The 5801-nt window shown below is 43.8% G+C and overlaps 1 pseudogene; it reads right to left on the minus strand.

Annotated features, from left to right (window-relative positions):
- Positions 1 to 4230: 4230 nt before the first annotated feature.
- On the minus strand, positions 4231 to 5392 carry LOC147990246 (uncharacterized; annotated as a pseudogene).
- Positions 5393 to 5801: the final 409 nt, after the last annotated feature.

Consider the following 5801-nt stretch of genomic DNA (forward strand, 5'->3'; position numbering starts at 1 on the left):
AGTATACTTTTGACATGCACCACATATTGCCTCCACTTGAACCTAATCCACCTTCATTTGACACACAGTTATGGACATAATGATGTAAACCTCATAACTAGTATTGTACCAATATTTGTACGATGGCGCATAAATACACTAAAAATAAAAAAATAAAAAACAATACTAGTAGCGATGGAAAGAAAACACGCTGCCAGTAGTTACATTAGCAGTAGCGTGGGAGTGAACAAGCGCTACAGCTATTTGTCCTAGCAGTAGCGCGTGCGACACGCGTTACTGCTAAGCAATAGCTATAGCGCCTTATTAGTAGCACGCCTACCCGTGCTACTAGTGAGCACAAAACCAGCGCTACTGCTAGGGTTTTCCCTAGTAGTGTTGCATGGCATGGGATAAGCTACTCGAATTGTAAAAGATGAAAATTACACGTTGAAATAGTTGTAGTCATGCTTAATTACGAAAAAACACTTGTCGTCATTGTGTACCGTTTCAACATCGAAGGTCTCCTCGAGCTTAATGCTGAAGCGCCGATTATCGTCCAGGTGAGGCATGTCGCACAGACCTCGATCTTCGTGGCACCAGTTGCACTCCCCCAGGAGACTTTCGTCGTCTGATGACGACATTTCCTACGTTCATAATTCAAAGATTAAACTTGTACACTTAAATATATGTACTACAAAAACTAAATTAGATCATTATTATTCATCATGGGTTGACTATCGGTCTGTCGAGTATTTTTTTGAAAACTCTCAGCTCACGTGGTGTATATATTCGACTCTCGGTGATGGTCGCTCCTCACTTTTTCCCTGAGTGCATTACACCAAAATGTCTAGCACACGGGAACGAAGGAGAAGCGGCCCCCATGACAACAATCGGGATTTTACGTCCTCTCATATATATATATGGTGGAACTCCCCCTCGCTGATTCCTTTTTGACATTTGCGACCGTTGGTGATGGTCGTTACTCCTTCTTCCCCTGGTGCATAACAAAGGTCTAGCACCCGGAGAAGAAGGAGAAACGACTCCCACAACAACAGTCGGGCTTCTTCGTCCTCTCATATATGGTGGAGACTCGACAGACTTAAAGTCAACCTGAAATATTGTTTAATTATCTTTCTAAAAAAGGATTTGGCTGGTCTCACCTCGAGGTCGGAGGGGGTCGGTGACGGGGACGACGGCGGGGATGATGGAGGAGGGCTCCTAGATTTCTGCAAAAACAAAAACCCTATAAGCTATCAACTAATCATATGCATACGCCGTGCATAGTGCTCTCCAATTTTAGCATTCAAAGTAGGAGTAGTTTTCCAATTTGAGCATTCAATAACAAAAATCACATCGCAAAATAAAGTAGTATTCAAATTAGGATGCATTCAATTATAAGCAAAACTACATCATCTCTTGCGTCCATACATCATTGAATATTATCACTAATACACCTCAAATACTATCATACATATAACATTGCTGGTACAGCTAGAACCGTAGCGTCCGACGGGTATCGGTACGGGCGGTGGACACCCAAAGAGAAGGAACCATCACAGGATCGCTCTAGTGAGATCCCTGAAGAACCTGCCAGGTATTGTCGAACCTGCCCTCCAACGCAACCATGTAGCGACGGACGTGCTCGTCCTCCTCGCTGACACGGTGACGTATCACCTCCGCGGTGTCCGGAAGCTAGGCACCGTCACTGGCCCACGCGACCGCCACCAAACAAGGATCGGGTCAACGACGGGCTGGCTCCTCACCAACCTACGCCCCCTGGAAGGTAGCACCTCCCAATACCAGCCCGGCGGAGCCCAGTCCCGGACATGGCCCCTCTGATCAAGCCGGCCTCCTCCGCCGAGTCGACGACGAGGATGCGAGATAGGCATCGTCGACGTCGATGCGGGAATAATTGCTTGAACTAAAAAAATAAACTAGTTCTATTAATTTTCTTGCTAAAAATAAACTACTTCTATAGTAAAATAAAGTAGTTTTATTAAATCAACTAGTTCGACTACTAAACACTTACTATAAATAAAATAAAGTAGTACTTACAAAAAATAAACTACTTCTATAGTAAATAAAGTAGTTTTATTAAATCAACTAGTTCAAGTACTAAGCACTTACTATAAATAAAATAAAGTAGTACTTACTAAAAATAAACTACTTCTATATATAGTAAAATAAAGTAGTTTTATTAAATCAACTAGTTCAACTACTAAGCGCTTACTATAAATAAAATAAAGTAGTACTTACTAAAAATAAACTACTTCTATAGTAAAATAAAGTAGTTTTATTAAATCAACTAGTTCAACTACTAAGCACTTACTATAAATAAAATAAAGTAGTACTTACTATAAATAAACTAGTTTAACTAGCTAGTTATATTATTTATTGACCCCCCCCTCTCATGTCGAAGTTATAGGGGAGGGGGTATATTGACAACGGCAGAAACTGGATGCACTTTGTGTACAAAACGGCAGAAACTCGTCTGTTACAACATGCATTTCAAATGAACTAGGAAAAGGTTGAAAGTTGGCATGGTATCATCATAATAGTTGTGGACATAAAGTCTTCACTTTTTCTTCACTTGTGTGCTTTGCTTATTGTGCTGTAACCATGGATAATCTTCATCGTTTATCAGTATGCTTGGGCCAGCCTTGACTTTGAAGGGAGGAATTTCATGAAACTTTTCATAATCTTCGGACATGTCTATCTTGCCCTCCACTCCCATGATGTCCCGTTTTCCTGAAAAAACTATGTGGTGCTTTGGCTCATCGTATGATATATTCGCTTCCTCATCTTTTCTTTTTCTCGGTTTGGTAGACATGTCCTACACAAAGATAACCTGTGCCACATCATTGGCTAGGACGAACGGTTCGTCAGTGTACCCAAGATTGTTTAGATCCACTGTTGTCATTCCGTACTGTGGGTCTACCTCTACCCCGCCTCCTGATAGATTGACCCATTTGCACCTAAACAAAGGGACCTTAAAATCATGTTCGTAGTCAAGTTCCCATATGTCCACTATGTAACCATAATATGTGTCCTTTCCCCTCTCGGTTGCTGCATCAAAGCGGACACCGCTGTTTTGGTTGGTGCTCTTTTGATATTGGGCGATCGTGTAAAATGTATTCCCATTTATCTCGTATCCTTTCTAAGTCAATACAGTCGAAGATGGTCCCCTGGACAACGAGTACAGCTCATCACAAACAGTATTGTCGCCTCTGAGACGTGTTTCCAACCAACTACTGAAAGTCATGATGTGTTCACATGTAATCCAGTCGTCACACTGCTCTGGGTGTTTGGAGCGCACACTGTTCTTGTGTTCATCGACATACGGGGTCACCAAGGTAGAGTTCTGTAGAACTGTGTAGTGTGCTTGAGACCAAGAATGCCTGTCCTGCATATTATTGTGTCCGCTCCTAGAGTGCCTTTTCCAGTCAATCTCCCATCATACCGCGATTTAGGGAGACCTATCTTATTAAGGCCAGGAATGAAGTCAACACAAAACCCAATGACATCCTCTGTTTGATGGCCCATGGAGATGCTTCCTTCTGGCCTAGCACGGTTACAGACATATTTCTTTAGGACTCCCATGAACCTCTCAAAGGGGAACATATTGTGTAGAAATATAGGGCCCAGAATGACAATCTCGTCGACTAGATGAAGTAGGACGTGCGTCATGATATTGAAGGATGGTGGGAACACCAGCTCGAAACTGACAAGACATTGCGTCACATCACTCCTTAGCCTTGGTATGATTTCTGGATCGATCACCTTTTGAGAGATTGCATTGATAAATACACATAGCTTCACAATGGCTAATCGGACGTTTTCCGGTAGAAGCCCCCTCAATGCAACCGGAAGCAGTTGCGTCATAATCACGTGGCAGTCATGAGACTTTAGGTTCTGAAACTTTTTCTCTTGAATATTTATTATTCCCTTTATATTCAACGAGAAGCCAGTCGGGACCTTCATACTGAGCAGGCATTCAAAAAAGATTTCCTTCTCTTCTTTGGTAAGAGCGTAGCTGGCAGGACCTTCATACTGCTTTTAAGGCATGCCGTCTTTTTCGTGCAAACGTTGCAGGTCGTCCCATGCCTTAGGTGTATCTTTTGTCTTCCCATACACGCCCAAGAATCCTAACAAGTTCACGCAAAGGTTCTTCATCACGTGCATCACGTCGATTGAAGAGCATACCTCTAGCTCTTTCCAGTAGGGTAGGTCCCTCAGCGTCATTCGGAACAGCTAGTCTGCCGGGACCCTTTCCAAATATCATGTGTAAATCAGAGACCATATCAAGTACGTGATCACCGGTACGCATGGCGGGCTTCTTCCAGTGATCTGCCTCGCCTTTGAAATGCTTGCCTTTCTTTCGACATTGATGGTTGGTCGGGATAAATCGACGATGGCCCAGATACACATTCTTCCAGCATCTGTCCAGGTATATACTTTCGGTGTCAGCTAAACAGTGTGTGCATGCGTGGTATCCCTTATTTGTCTGTCCTGAAAGGTTACTGAGAGCGGGCCAATCGTTGATAGTTACAAACAGCAACGCATGGAAGTTAAATTCCACATGTTTGTGCTCATCCCACGCACGTACACCGTTTCCATTCCATAGCTGTAAAAGTTCTTCAACTAATGGCCTTAGGTACACATCAATGTCGTTGCCGGGTTGCTTAGGGCCTTGGATGAGAATTGGCATCATAATGAACTTCCGCTTCATGCACATCCAAGGAGGAAGGTTATACATACATAGAGTCACGGGCCAGGTGTTGTGATTGCTGCTCTGCTCCCCGAAAGGATTAATGCCATCCACGTTTAAACCAAACCATACGTTCCTTGGATCATCTGCAAACTGAGCCCAGTACTTTCTCTCGATTTTTCTCCACTGCGACCCGTCAGCGGGTGCTCTCAACTTTCCGTCTTTCTTACGGTCCTCACTGTGCCATCGCATAAACTTGGCATGGTCTTTGTTTCTGAACAGTCGTTTCAACCGTGGTATTATAGGAGCATACCACATCACCTACGCAGGAACCCTCTTCCTGGGGGGCTCGCCCTCAACATCACCAGGGTCATCTCGTCTGATCTTATACCGCAATGCACCGCATACCGGGCATGCGTTCAAATCCTTGTACGCACCGCAGTAGAGGATGCAGTCATTAGGGCATGCATGTATCTTCTCCACCTCCAATCCTAGAGGGCATACGACCTTCTTTGCTGCGTACGTACTGTCGGGCAATTCGTTATCCTTTGGAAGCTTCTTCTTCAATATTTTCAGTAGCTTCTCAAATCCTTTGTCAGGCACAGCATTCTCTGCTTTCCACTGCAGCAATTCCAGTACGGTACCGATCTTTGTGTTGCCATCTTCTCAATTGGGGTACAACCCTTTTTTGTGATCCTCTAACATGCGATCGAACTTCAGTTTCTCCTTTTCACTTTCGCACTTTTCCCTTGCATCAACAATGACCCGACGGAGATCATCATCGGGCACATCGTCTGGTTCCTCTTGATCTTCAGCTTCCTCTTTTCAGCTTCCCCTGTTGCAGCAACACTGTATTCAGGGGGCACATAGTTGTCATCGTCCTCTTCTTCTTTGTTGTCTTCCATCATAACCCCTATTTCTCCGTACATCATCCAAACATTATAGTGTGCCATGAAACCTTTATAAAGCAGGTGGGTGTGAAGGATTTTCTTGTCAGAGTAAGACCTCGTATTCCCACAATCAGGGCATGGACAACACATAAAAACATTCTGCTTGTTTGCCCCAGCCACTTCGAGAAATTTACGCACACCCTTAATGTACTCGGAGGTGTGTC

The sequence above is a fragment of the Triticum urartu genome, chromosome 1A (genome assembly GCF_056163025.1).
Source record: "Triticum urartu cultivar PI428250 chromosome 1A, HENAU_Tu73, whole genome shotgun sequence".
Lineage (NCBI taxonomy): Eukaryota > Viridiplantae > Streptophyta > Magnoliopsida > Poales > Poaceae > Triticum > Triticum urartu.